This window comes from Taeniopygia guttata, chromosome 18 (assembly GCF_048771995.1).
Source record: "Taeniopygia guttata chromosome 18, bTaeGut7.mat, whole genome shotgun sequence".
In the NCBI taxonomy this organism is placed as follows: Eukaryota; Metazoa; Chordata; class Aves; order Passeriformes; family Estrildidae; genus Taeniopygia; species Taeniopygia guttata.
In genome coordinates, this window is record NC_133043.1 from 169,479 (window position 1) to 182,087 (window position 12,609).

Below are 12,609 nucleotides of genomic sequence, written 5' to 3' on the forward strand. Positions count from 1 at the left end.
GATATTTGGGAGGCTCTTGGCCCTCTGTGCTGCTTTGGCACTGCTGGCAGGTGTGGGAGGTGTCAGTGTCCCTGCCCACGTGTTCCTGTGCCCGGGCAGAGCCCAGCCCCTGCTCTGCCCACCTCCTCCCCATGCCACCCCTGCTCTGCCACGGCCAGGTGCTCCTTGGCACGGGGAAATCAGACACGGAGGTAGGAAAGCAGCCTCGTCCTCCACATCCTCCTGCACAAAAGCCCTTTTGTTCCCAGGGTGAATTCCAAGAGCTTTTTCTCCACTTTTGATTCCAGCAAACTCCCACTGCAAGAAGACAGGCGAGGGCTGAAAACAAAGTGGCAGCAAAATGAAAAGTTCCTTGTAAAAAAAGCCCAGCCAGGGCTGGAGGCTCTTTTCTAACAGCTTCCCTGGCCTGCATCTCCTGTGGATTTCCTGATTTGAGATAAGCAGTGAAGACAGCAGGCTCTGGGATGGGGAGGCAGGGAAGCCAGTGGGCCTTGGCAGAGGGAAAATGGGGGTGTGATTTATGATTTATGGTGTGCTGCTGAGTGGGGGAACGCCTGCCCCACTGCTCACTCCAGAGCTCCAGTGATGGGATTTCTCTTGATATGGGGGAAGGGGAAGAGACCACGAGGCTTCAGTGGCCTCTGTTGCTCTGTGGGATCTCCATCACTCCCACACCTTCCCCAGAGCAGCAGGAGGATGTGGCCATGCACAGGTGATGCAGCCAGCTCCAGTGACCACAAGGAGCAGAAAACCCAGTCCTTTAGGAGGGCACCCCTTGGGCCCCTGTAGGATTCCCCTGAACCTCACCTCTGTTTCTTGCAGCTTCCCCGTGGTGCAGCTGTGAGTGATTTTTGGGATTTTGGGGTTTTTGGGTGGTGTGATGGGAGGAGTGGAAGGGAGGCTTGGGCCACCTGTGGAGTCAAGTTGCTGGGTGGAAAAACAGTTAAGCAAAGGAAGGTGAGAAGGAGTAAGAGGCTTTGGTCCTGATTCCTGGCAGGCTGTTGGAGATGGGAGGGTGAATGGACAAGGCATGGAATTCTGCATTTTGTGGCAGCTGCTGAAATCCTCATCCATGGCAGTGCCTTGCTCTGGTGGAGGTGACTCAGAGCCCACAGCAGCAGAGGTGGTTTTACCTGAATTCCTCACTTCACACACCAGGCACAGGGGACACACAGACAGGGCTTGTGCAGCTCAGGGGGTTGGTGGGATCCTTGTGGGTCCCTTCCAGCGGGGATGTTTGTGATTCTCCATGTCACCCATGGCCATGGATGAGGTTATTAGGGCTGAAATTTGCGTGTGCACATGCTGGTGCTCCATCCCTTGCACCACCACCTCCTCCCATCTTTATCCCATGGATCTGAGGCACTGCCTGTTCCTCGCAGAGCCTCCTGCAGCCGGGGTGAATCAGGAGAGAGCTGAACATTCCCACTTGCAGCCAGCTGGGAGAGGGTGTGTGGGATCCCCGAGGTGCTGCTGGGGCCAGCCTTGCCCCAGGTGGGTTGGATTCCCTGGGCTCAGGTGCTGCTCCTGCAGCTGATGATGCCACTGTGTGCACAGAGCTGCTGCCATCTGGGGGGAGCTGTGCCCTGTCCCCCAGACCCCGGAGTGGGAGCAGTGGGATGCACACGCCAGGTGGGTTCAGCCAAGGTGTTGTAAAAGGGATTTTAATATTCCCATCTCCCGTGGCCTGTGCTGAAAGCTGGAGGCAGGCAAAGCACTCCTATCTCCCATCAGCACCTAAGGGACGATGGATTTGGGGCTGCTGTGCAGTGCAGCTGCTGTCTGCAGGGAAGCTGGCTGATCCCAGGCTGTCTGCCAGGCCAGGGCTCTGTCTGGCCTTGTCACATCTGCAGGTGCCAGCGTGGTGCTGGCAGCAGCTCAGCAGGAGCAGGACAGTGTGGGTGGCCCTATGCTGTTCCCTGGATAGACTGGGAGTGACGCCGTGTCTGGGCTGGGATGGGATGTCAACTGGGAAGGGACTTTTTTAACTGGGAAGGGACTTTAACTGGGAAGGGACATTGTCTGGCCAAGCTGTTTGTCCTCACCTCCCCATTAGCATCAGGAGAGAGCATGTGGCTGCTCTTTGCTGATCTCTGAGAGTGGAAATGGGACTGAGGCCCCTGTTTCCGCTCATGTTGGTATTCCTGCAGGAATAGGGTAGAGGAAATGGGGCAGAGCCCAGCTGGGAAGTGAAATCCATGGTGCTGGGATGTCTAGGCCTGTGTGGGAGCCCGTGAAACAGCTCAGTGAGGTGTCAGTGACTTCCCCAGGACACAGAGGATCCTAAACAGCCATACCTGTAGGATCATCTCCGTCAGACAACCAGCCTTCATCTCCACGCTGGCCCTGGGTGCTGGTGTCCCACAAAACCTGCTGGATGGTTGCTCCAGCCTGTGGTTATCCCAGTGCTCCCTGCAGGAGCTGCACGGGGGCTCAGGTCTGTTTGGTGGGGGGTTCCAGAATTGCCCCAAAGCTGTACCAGCTGCCTGTCCCCTGCCCAGGGTCCCTGCACCCCCTCCAGGACATGCCTTGGCACAGATCCCACGGCTGATTTCTATCAAAAGCGTCTCTTCCGTTTGCACTCAGCAGGTCTGAACTCCTCTGAGATTTGGAAATGCACTCTTATCAGGGGGACAGACAGACTCTCGTAACCAAAATGTGCAGATAAACAAGAAGAAATTGCATCCTCTGGTTTCTGTATTGTCATGAGTAACCCAGCAGCCTGCAGCTCTTTTGCAGGGTGTGTTAAGAGGAAAATGGGCAGAGTAAGAGAGATTAGCCCGAATCAGGAAATTACCTTCAAAATTGAATTACTGAAATACAGAGCTTGCTGAAAGGCGGGCAAATAGGTCCTGATATTTGCAGGGTTTGGCGACATTTCTGTCCATGTCTGCACCGCAGGATGCACGGATTAAATCTGCTGGAGTCCCTATTGCAGAGCTCGCTGCTCTGCCTCCTTCCAGCCTTTTCTTCTGCTGCCGTTCAGAGCTTCTCCTGCTGGAGGCCGGGCTGAGGCAGGCACCAAGCCCTGACCTTGTGATTTTACCTGGCAGCAAAGCCGCAGATCTCTGTCTCGGCTGCGTTGGTGCCTCAGCAGGGCCGAGCTGCGTCAGCCGCCGGCGCTCGGCAGCAGAGGGGACACAAATAACCCTGGCATTGCTCAAGCCTGCCCCATGCACCGGCTGCACCTCACCGCTCCCTGCACAGCCCTGCTATTTTGGTTTGGAGCCTCTCCTGCCCTGTGTTTATTACAGCTTGTGGGGTTGAGTCAGAGCAGCGAGTTCAGCCCTGCGACGGAGAATCCCCGGGGCGAGCGCTGGGGCTGGGGCATGGCTGGGTGCTGGGGACACGGAGACATGGATGGGTGCTGGGGACATGGCTGGGTGCTGGGGACATGGATGGGTGCTGGGGACATGGAGACATGGATGGGTGCTGCGGACATGGCTGGGTGCTGGGGACATGGCTGGGTGCTGGGGACATGGAGACATGGATAGGTGCTGCGGACATGGCTGGGTGCTGGGGACATGGCTGGGTGCTGGGGACATGGAGACATGGATGGGTGCTGGGGACATGGCTGGGTGCTGGGGACATGGAGACATGGCTGGGTGCTGGGGACATGGCTGGGTGCTGGGGACATGGAGACATGGATGGGTGCTGGGGACATGGCTGGGTGCTGGGGACATGGAGACATGGCTGGGTGCTGGGGACATGGCTGGGTGCTGGGGACATGGAGACATGGCTGGGTGCTGGGGACATGGCTGGGTGCTGGGGACATGGAGACATGGCTGGGTGCTGGGGACACGGAGACATGGATGGGTGCTGCGGACATGGCTGGGTGCTGGGGACATGGAGACATGGATGGGTGCTGCGGACATGGCTGGGTGCTGGGGACATGGCTGGGTGCTGGGGACATGGAGACATGGATGGGTGCTGGGGACATGGCTAGGTGCTGGGGACATGGAGACATGGCTGGGTGCTGGGGACATGGCTGGGTGCTGGGGACATGGAGACATGGCTGGGTGCTGGGGACATGGCTGGGTGCTGGGGACATGGCTGGGTGCTGGGGACATGGAGACATGGATGGGTGCTGGGGACATGGAGACATGGCTGGGTGCTGGGGACATGGCTGGGTGCTGGGGACATGGCTGGGTGCTGGGGACATGGAGACATGGATGGGTGCTGCGGACATGGCTGGGTGCTGGGGACATGGCTGGGTGCTGGGGACATGGAGACATGGCTGGGTGCTGGGGACATGGCTGGGTGCTGGGGATATGGATGGGGGTGCTGGGGCACATCTGGGCACTGGGGCAGAGACAGGGGCTGGGGCACATCTGGATGTTGGGGCACAGACAGGGGCTGGGCGTGGCACCCTGAGGACAGGACGGTGACTTGGTGACTTCCATCCCCACCGTTCCCATGTGGGTGTGACTGTCATGGCCAGTTTGGGATCAGCTGGTGCCTGGTCAGTGGGGCAGCTGTGCCCAGGCCGTGCCAGGCCGTGCTCTCTCTTCAGCAGCCTTGGGAATTCGGATGGGATGCCAGGGCAGCATCCTCTGCTCCTGAGGTGTGCCAGTGTTTCAGGGTTTCCTGCTGTGCTCTCCTGCTACACGCTGGAAAAATTCACCACAGCCATAAAAACGCTCTCGCCTTTCCTGCTGCCTTACCCAAAATATGACTCCTGGGGGACAGAAAGGAAAATAAATAATGCTTTAATTCAGACATTGAGGTGTGAGCGGCAGTGTGGGCACCGTGGGGCCGTGCTGTGCTCAGAGCTGGATGTGCCAGTGGCCACCAGCTGTGCCAGCAGCTCCGTGGCATCCAAAACAGAGGAGGAAAGGCTGGAGCTGGAGCCACCTCAGCCCCAGGACTGTGGCAGGCTCAGCTCCATCCCCCAGGCAGCCCAGAAATGTTGTTAAGGAAACACATCTCCAGTTTGCAGTTTCCAAGGAGTTGTTGCAAACATCCATGAGGCAAGACACAGATAAAGGACGGGTGGGGAATGTCCCTGTCCTGCACAGAGGACATGCCACCATCCCTGGAGCATCCATTTGCTTCCAGCAGATGCAGTTGCAGTGATGGAAGAGCAGCCAGTGGTCCTTGGCTACTTGCTGCCAGGGCTGAGGATAGAGCAGCTCCCTCAGGTTTCAAGGAGAGAAATAAATCACAAATCCACCTCATCCCGTCCCTTGGCCTTTGGTTGAAACTTCTACACCTTTTAAACATCTCTTGCATATTAAATTCTTTTTGTTGCTTAATGAGGGGTCGTAAACCAGATTTTCAGACCCACTTTTCCACGTTGTTGGTGTTTAGATGAACACCTGGCTTTTGGTTTTCTCCAGAAATTAGGGCTTGGCTAAAACTCTGTGTTTACAAACTGGATGGTGAGCGCAGATCAGCCACTCACCCAGCCTGTCCCTGGCACAAAGGGGATTTTAGCACCAAAATGTTGCCAAGGCACACAGCCCAGCCGCGGGGCAGAAGTGGTGAGAGAACTTCCCTTGTGCCTCCCTGACACTGTCACCACTGTCACCAGCACCTGTCACCTGCTGCTCCATCCCACAGGCACTTAAACCCAAAATCCATTGCCTGGTTCCACACTTGAACTGCCCAAAGGGCAAATTTCCAAGGGTTTTCATTTGGAGCCTGCGGGAAGAAGTTGGATGTAGGATTGTGTCCCCTGCTGATGGAGTAAAAAAGTTACCCTTTGTCTCCTTAAAAAGGACAAAAGCCCAGAAGTTTCTCTCCTCAATTTGGTTAAAAGACACCTCACAGGACCTTGGAGACTTCACCTCAAACTTAAGGACAGCTAATTGGACAGGAGCCAAAAAGTCCTGCCTAAGCAATTCCCTAGAAAAGAAGAGAACAAAAGAAGAAAATCACTTTTGTAAAGTAATTTTTTAGCAGGAGCAAGAACCTCTTGCCCTAGCTCGGTTTTGCTCTGTAAAGAGCTTTGTTATTTTGGCTTTTATTAAAACTTTTCTGTTTCCAGTGCTGTCACAGGAGCCATTCTCCTTCTTTTATGCCACCTGAGGTAGCTGAGCTGTCAAGGCTATAATGTTTGAATAGACAAACATGAGGTGGTGGTGCAGGAATCACTGTGGAGATGCCACATGGGGATGTGGCCAGGGTTTGGTACTACAAAACCCACCAGAAGTGGCTGCTTGAGGAGTGTACCCCCTTTTGTGTTCTCTTTGAGGGCTTGGTTTCCACTCCAGCTGGAGTGGAGCCAGGAGTCCTGGTCCAGGTCCAGCAGCACAGCTTCTTCTCAGGCTCACTCATTGAGAATACACTTTGTTATCTCTGTGTATTTGGATTTTTCAGCTCGGCAGGGAGCCCCGGGCTGTGCTCACGGGTGTTGTTTAGTCTGGAGTGGGCAGTGTTTGAGTGAGGACACCAGGAATGCTCCTCTCACACTGGGCTGGGATGTTCCCACGTGTGGGGGAAGAATTTAATTCCTTGGGGGAGAGACCTGGGCAGGATTAAAGGCTTCAAACCTTGGGCAGTGGGGAGGAGCTGGTGCTGGGGCAGGTGACAGGACATCCATCCCCAGGCCTCAGGTTTGTGTAACAGCCATAAGAATTCACAAATGGAAAGAATGAACCTGTGAGACTATTTGTAATACTTGTTAAAAATGCTTTTTTCACTTCTTTGGTCATTTTTGGTCATTCTGTCAAAATATTTTTAAATACAAGGTTGTACACCTACAGCAGCAGTTGCTCCAGGTAACCCTGCTCTGCCCTGGGTGCTAAGATATCTTTGAGATATCTCAGTGTTTGTGTCCAGGAGGGTTAATGAGTGAATTTCTCAGAGATTTGGGTATTTCCAGGTATCCTGCAAGGCTTAAAGTTCTATTTGACAGCATCAAACCCAGCATTGTTGGTGAAATGTGGTTGGAGCAGAGCTGTGGATAGAAGCCCTTTGCACTTGCACACCAAGGCTTTGCAGGAAGAACTCTCTCCTACGCAGCATCTCCAGGGTGGCTGGGACACAACAGAAATATTCTTAATTCCTTGGTTTTGCCAGAACTATTTGGGTTGGGAGTTTTGCACCTAAGCCATGGCCATGGGTCCTGTCCCTCTGAAAAGTGACACTTCAGGATCAGGCCAAACTTTGGTTGTGGAGCCTTGAGAGCTGCCCATGAGCTGCCAAAATTCACTTTTCTTCCATGGAAACCCATGAAACATTCCCATTTTACCCTCATTTTAGGGATGGGAGTTTGATCACACAGAGACTACAGCTGATAGGGGAAAACCAGATGATTTAGCTTTCAAAACCTTCCAAGAAATCAGACCAAAAATCCTTGGGAGAGACAGGAATTGTAAATGAGCCACTTTTATCTCCTAAAAAATGGGAGAAAGAGGCATTTCCTGCCTGTGAAATTTTACCAGCAAGTTACAAGCCTAAGAGTGTTGTTTGAAAGGAAATGTTGCTACATGGCTATTGAACACATTTTTAATAATAAATTGTGGTGAAGACAGAACTAGTTAATATCCTTTAAAGGAAATAGGAGCTTTTTGTGGCAAGGAACCATTTATTTTGGATTCTACCATAAAAAGTTTTTGACTGCAGTGAAAAGTCTGGAGACTGGGATTTTCCTTCAGAAGTCGAAGTTTATTTTCTGTTACAGCCTATGTGGGCAGCAAATTCCTCTGTCTTCCCTTCCTTTGTTATTCTCTATTCTTTCCACTGTGAAATGTTTTTCAATATTGATATTTAACTAATTGAAGGCGGTTAGCAGCATCCATCCCTGTGCTTTGTCAGTGGGAAGAGGTTAAGGAGCCCCTTGGCAGTGTGCTTCCCTCCCCTCCTCAGGAATTGGGTTTAAGACCTTCACAGGGAAGTGTTTCTTGTGTTTTCATTGGGTCAGGGTTTCTGTTTTGTCCTGTTCCAGTTTTGCTCTCAGGCTTGGTTTGGTTCTTGGGCTGGGCCAGGAGCACTTGGGGTCGGGGCTGGGGCACGGGAGCTTCGAGGGATGCTGCAGCCAACTGCTGCCATTAGAACCCAAAAATCAGGGAGTCACTGAGGCTGGAAAAGCTCTCCAAGCTCATCGAATCCAAGCATTAACCCAGCACTTCCAAGCCCACCACTGAGCCACGTCCCCACGTGCCCACATCTGTTGAACCCTGCAGGGATGGTGATGCCACCACTGCCCTGGGCCCTCTCCCAGTGCCTGCCCACCCTTTTGGTGATGAAATTCCTCCTAATTTCTAATCTGAACCTCTTCAGGCACAACTTGAGGCTGTTTCCTCTCATCCTCAGAGGGAACTTGCAAGAAAGGCTTTGTAAAGGTGGCACCTTCTTCAGCACCAGTTGGTTCAGTGTTTACTGTGGGGTATTTTTTTTTTTTTTTTGCTGATAGAAAGTAGATTTAAGCTTCTGCTTAATGTCACAGATTCGCTGGAAGTTTTGTTTATCAAAACTGGGTTCTGGAGATGTCTCTCAGCATCGCTCCAAACCAGGCTTGCTTTTTTCTCTCTAGATTATTCTTAAAACTTGGCTTTTGAGTCAAGTGCTTGTGGATGTCTCCATGTGCCAAATTGCAAGGAGAGCTCTCAAATGAGCTTGAGCTCGAAGGCTCAGGGACCAGCAAGGCTCCAGGGGTTGTTTACACAGAAAATTCATGGGTTTTTTGGGTGCTGGGGAGCAGATGTACAATCCCATCTGCTGAGCCACCAGCAGAACCTGCTGCAGAGGGAGCCACGTTTAGACTTTGAGCTGTGTGTGGTGCTTCACTGGGGCTTTCCATATTGCAAATCCCAAGGGATTGCAGGAAAACTCCTTTGCACTGGTGGGTTGTGCCCCAGGCTGGAGCCCTGGGCTGTTATTTCAGTGTCTGAAGCACCTGGTACCTGCCATGGGTGGCTTTTGGCTTTCAGTCCCTGAGCTGGGGACTCCTTTATTGAATCACCTGCTTTTCTCAGATTTGCAATCTCCAAAAGCTCAGTTTTTGTGTTAGATGGGGCTGACAGGGGCCACAAGCGACGCAGACCGACAGATAAACACACACGGTGGTTTTGTCCAGGAAACAAAGCTAAAAATAGTAATGATTCATAAAAACACTGTGGAAAATACTGGTTTTCTGGTGCATGGAACAGGTACCATCCAATTTTGTGTGCTATTAAGCTGCCCCCACATTTGGAGCTCCTGTGCAGATGATTTTCTCCCTGAGCCGACGTCTGCTCTGGCAAACTGGGGGATTTTATTTTGACAGAGAGGCACTTGCTTGGCAGTTCCTATTGAACAGAACTGATCTTGAGGTTTCCAAATACTCTTTTCCTTAAAAAAAAAAAAAAAAAAAAAAAAAAAAAAAAAAAAAAAAAGCCTTTTAAGTGTGTTTGTGTTTGGGGAGAAAGTCAATCTTGTGAGCTGGACTGTTGAATTCTGGAGGGAAGGGGGATCCTGGTTCCTGCATCCCACTGCAGCCTGCTGGGGTGGTTCTGCTGCTTATTTTGGTGTTAGAGCAGTGCCATGCTCAGGATTGCTGGTGCTCCCTGCAAACCACTCACTGACCTTGGCCCCAGAGGCTTGGAGAGGCGAGTGCTTTGCATGTTGGAACAAAAGGAGCTCAGAAATTTGGCCTGATCCAGTTAAAAACCATGAAATCGCCTGATTTCAGCCCAGGATTCATTAAATAACCATCAAGTCAGCACATCCCCCCACCTCTGGGTGCTGCAGGTGCAAGTCCTGGCCATGGCAATTCCCATTTCCCATCCCTCCTCCTGGTGCCATCATGAAATCCATGTCTTATTCAAGCTGCTGTTGTTGCTTTCTGCTTTCTTGAAAAGAAAACCCCAAAGAATGTTAAACCCTGTCTGCGCTTTGGCAGCTGGGAGGCACGGACAGATTGTGCTTCAAAAAAATGGCAAAGTTTCAAAATATTGTGTTCTGTCAAGAAGAGACAAGGAAAATAAACTCCCCAAAATGCAGATTTTATTTCCCTGGGAGGAAAGGCTTTTAATGTTTATTTGGGTTTGGCCTTTTGCTCCCTGGTTCTGCTGACACCGCTCGTGAGCCACGATAAGATTCAACGCTGCACAACCTGTTCTGGGCCCAGTTCAAATCAGCTTCATTGCCAGTAGATTCATTTTCCCTCTCCCACAGCAGTTCCTGAGTCTCAGGGACAGCACATGGGGTGGTGCAAGCAAAGCCACGAAGGATAACATGGAAAAAAGGGAATAACTGAGCAAATTTGTGCCTATTTCTTTGACTTGGGTTGTGCCACTGTGACTGCAGCAGAGTGAATCCTCTGGAGGAGCTGCTGAGTGTTCACAGGGACACTTCAGCTCTAAAAGAAGCAGTTTCTCCATAGGCAATTTGGTGGGTTTTTGTGTCTGCTTTTCCACGTGCAAAATCAGTTTGAAGATGCTTTTCCCGTTCTTGTGCTTTTCCTTGAGGATGCAGAGAGGTGGCTGGGATGGCAGCTTGGAAAATGCCAGAGGAGCAGGAAATTGCTTTGCCTGCCCCGCCAGACCTGTATTTTTGAGATTCCTTTTTTTGGGTAGGGTGCCAACATCCAGAACAGCTCTCCCCATGAAGATCCCACAGGGCTGAGGTGCACTTGGCACAGCCTGGGCAGGAAGTGGGATCTGGAGCATCCAGCACAGCAGGGCTTGCTCCTCACTTCTGCCTCCTGCATACAACCAAAAAACTGGAAGGAAAAGGGTCAAAGAGCAGCTCTGCTCACTGGAAGAATTCCTCCACTGGTTTTTAGAATCCTTTTTGCTTCCTTACACACCTGTGGGAATCCAGAGCTTCCCTCTGGCTGCCCTGGCAGGCCTGGGACCCTGGCAGGGTCAGGAACCCCCCTGGACAGAGCCTCCAGAGACACTATCTGTGATCTCTGTCCATGGAAAAGAGTTTTCAATCTTACAGGATGAATTACCAGCTCTGAGTGTTTGATATAAGTAATAATTAAGTGTGGCATGGGTGCAAAAGTAAAATTTTAGGATTCTAGATGAGGGGTCCAAAGGGGACAAGATGGAGGAAATTGGGTGTGCCTTGTCCTTTTTCTCCTTCTTCATGCCCTCCATGTTTCACTGTGGTGTTGGCATTTTTCTGTTGGATTATGCTGGGGACACACTGTCCAACGTAGGTGACAGATATTGGCACGTTATTGTAAATCCAGCACAGGTAGTTTGTGGTATTTAATGTTTGTACCATCCCACTGAGGGCAGAGCCCCACACGCTGCCCTGCAGGACAGAGCTGCGGCAGGGCAGCAGAACATGTTAGAGATAAACAGAATAAACAACCTTGAAACCAGCACAGACGAATTATGGCTTCTGCTTTGGCAGTGGGGCTGACAGACAGAGACTTTCTACAATCTCGGGATCATCAATACCTCAGATTCCAACACACACCAGCTTTTACTTTTTGGGAACACTCAGAGCTGTTCTTTGTGCTCTCCATGACCTTGCTGCTTTTATTTTGCTTTTCCTGTGTGAGCTTGGGAGAACTCCTGGGAGCAGAGAATTGGCTTTTTTTTTTCAATTTTTTTTTTCCCTGTATGTGTTCACATCTCTGTTGATTTCTAATCCCAGCAGTGAGTGTGCACAGGGGTTTCCAATGAATGCTCTTCCCATGAGGTGTCAGCTGGGTTCTTGCAGCCTTTGTCAAAAGGAGAGGGCATGATCCCATCTTTTGGAGCAGATGAAGGAAAAAAAATACAAAAAAAAAAAAAAAAAACCACTAAAAATGAAAAAAAAAAAAACAACCCACCAAAACCCCAAACAAACAAACAAAAAAATCTTGGAAAAACCCCAAACAAAAACAAAACAAAACAACAAAAAAACCCCAACAACAGCAACAAAACAACCCAAAACCAAAATCTCTAAAAAAAATAGCTAATCTGAATTGATTAATTGATTCATAAATGCAATTTTCCATCCTGGATGCCTGCCCTTTGATCCAGCACCCCTCTGGCACTGGGATGCACAGGCACCTATTGATGTGTCAAAAGGAAAAACAAATTCAGACTTGTATAGGTGAAGTTTGAGAGAGAGGGTTGGGAACTGAGAGTAAAACTCCTGCTTAAAAGAAAGAGTAATTAATAGAAATTGATAGATTAAAAATGCTGAATACCTCAATGAGATACAGAGAATGAAACTCCTGCTTAAGTGAAAGAATAATTATTAATAGAAATTGTTAGATTAAAAATGCTGAATACCTCAATGAGACGCTTGTGCCTTTTTCTGGAGGGGGTGGACCAGGGATTTTATTACCCAGCCAAGCAGGCAGATGTTTCCCTTGGGCTTTGGTGACATGAGTGATGTTTCCAGGTTATTTTCTCCATGGATTGGAGCCCCCGTGCTGAAATGGGGCTGGATCTGTGCAGTCATAAAAAGGTTCTTGTGTTTCTCTGCTCTGCCTGGCTCTCGTGGCTGCTGGGCTGGACCCCCTTTCCAGGAGAGCTGCCTCACATCTTGAGCTGCCTCCAGCTCAGAAAAGCTTGGCTGGTCAGTGTGAATAGAAACAAATGGCTTTGAAGCCTGCAAACTTGAATTCTGCTTTATTTTTGCTGGGTTTGCATAACTTTAGTGACCAGGAGATGAAACGTGCACTTAAACAGAATCAGTCTGCACTTTCAGATGCGATTTGAAGGAGATGTTTCA

At 50.7% G+C, this 12,609-nt stretch overlaps 1 protein-coding gene across 1 annotated transcript in view; it reads left to right on the forward strand.

The window, feature by feature from the left end:
• MAP2K6 (mitogen-activated protein kinase kinase 6) overlaps positions 1–12,609 on the forward strand; it is a 56,797-nt gene that overhangs the window by 14,651 nt on the left and 29,537 nt on the right. The window lies entirely within an intron of this gene.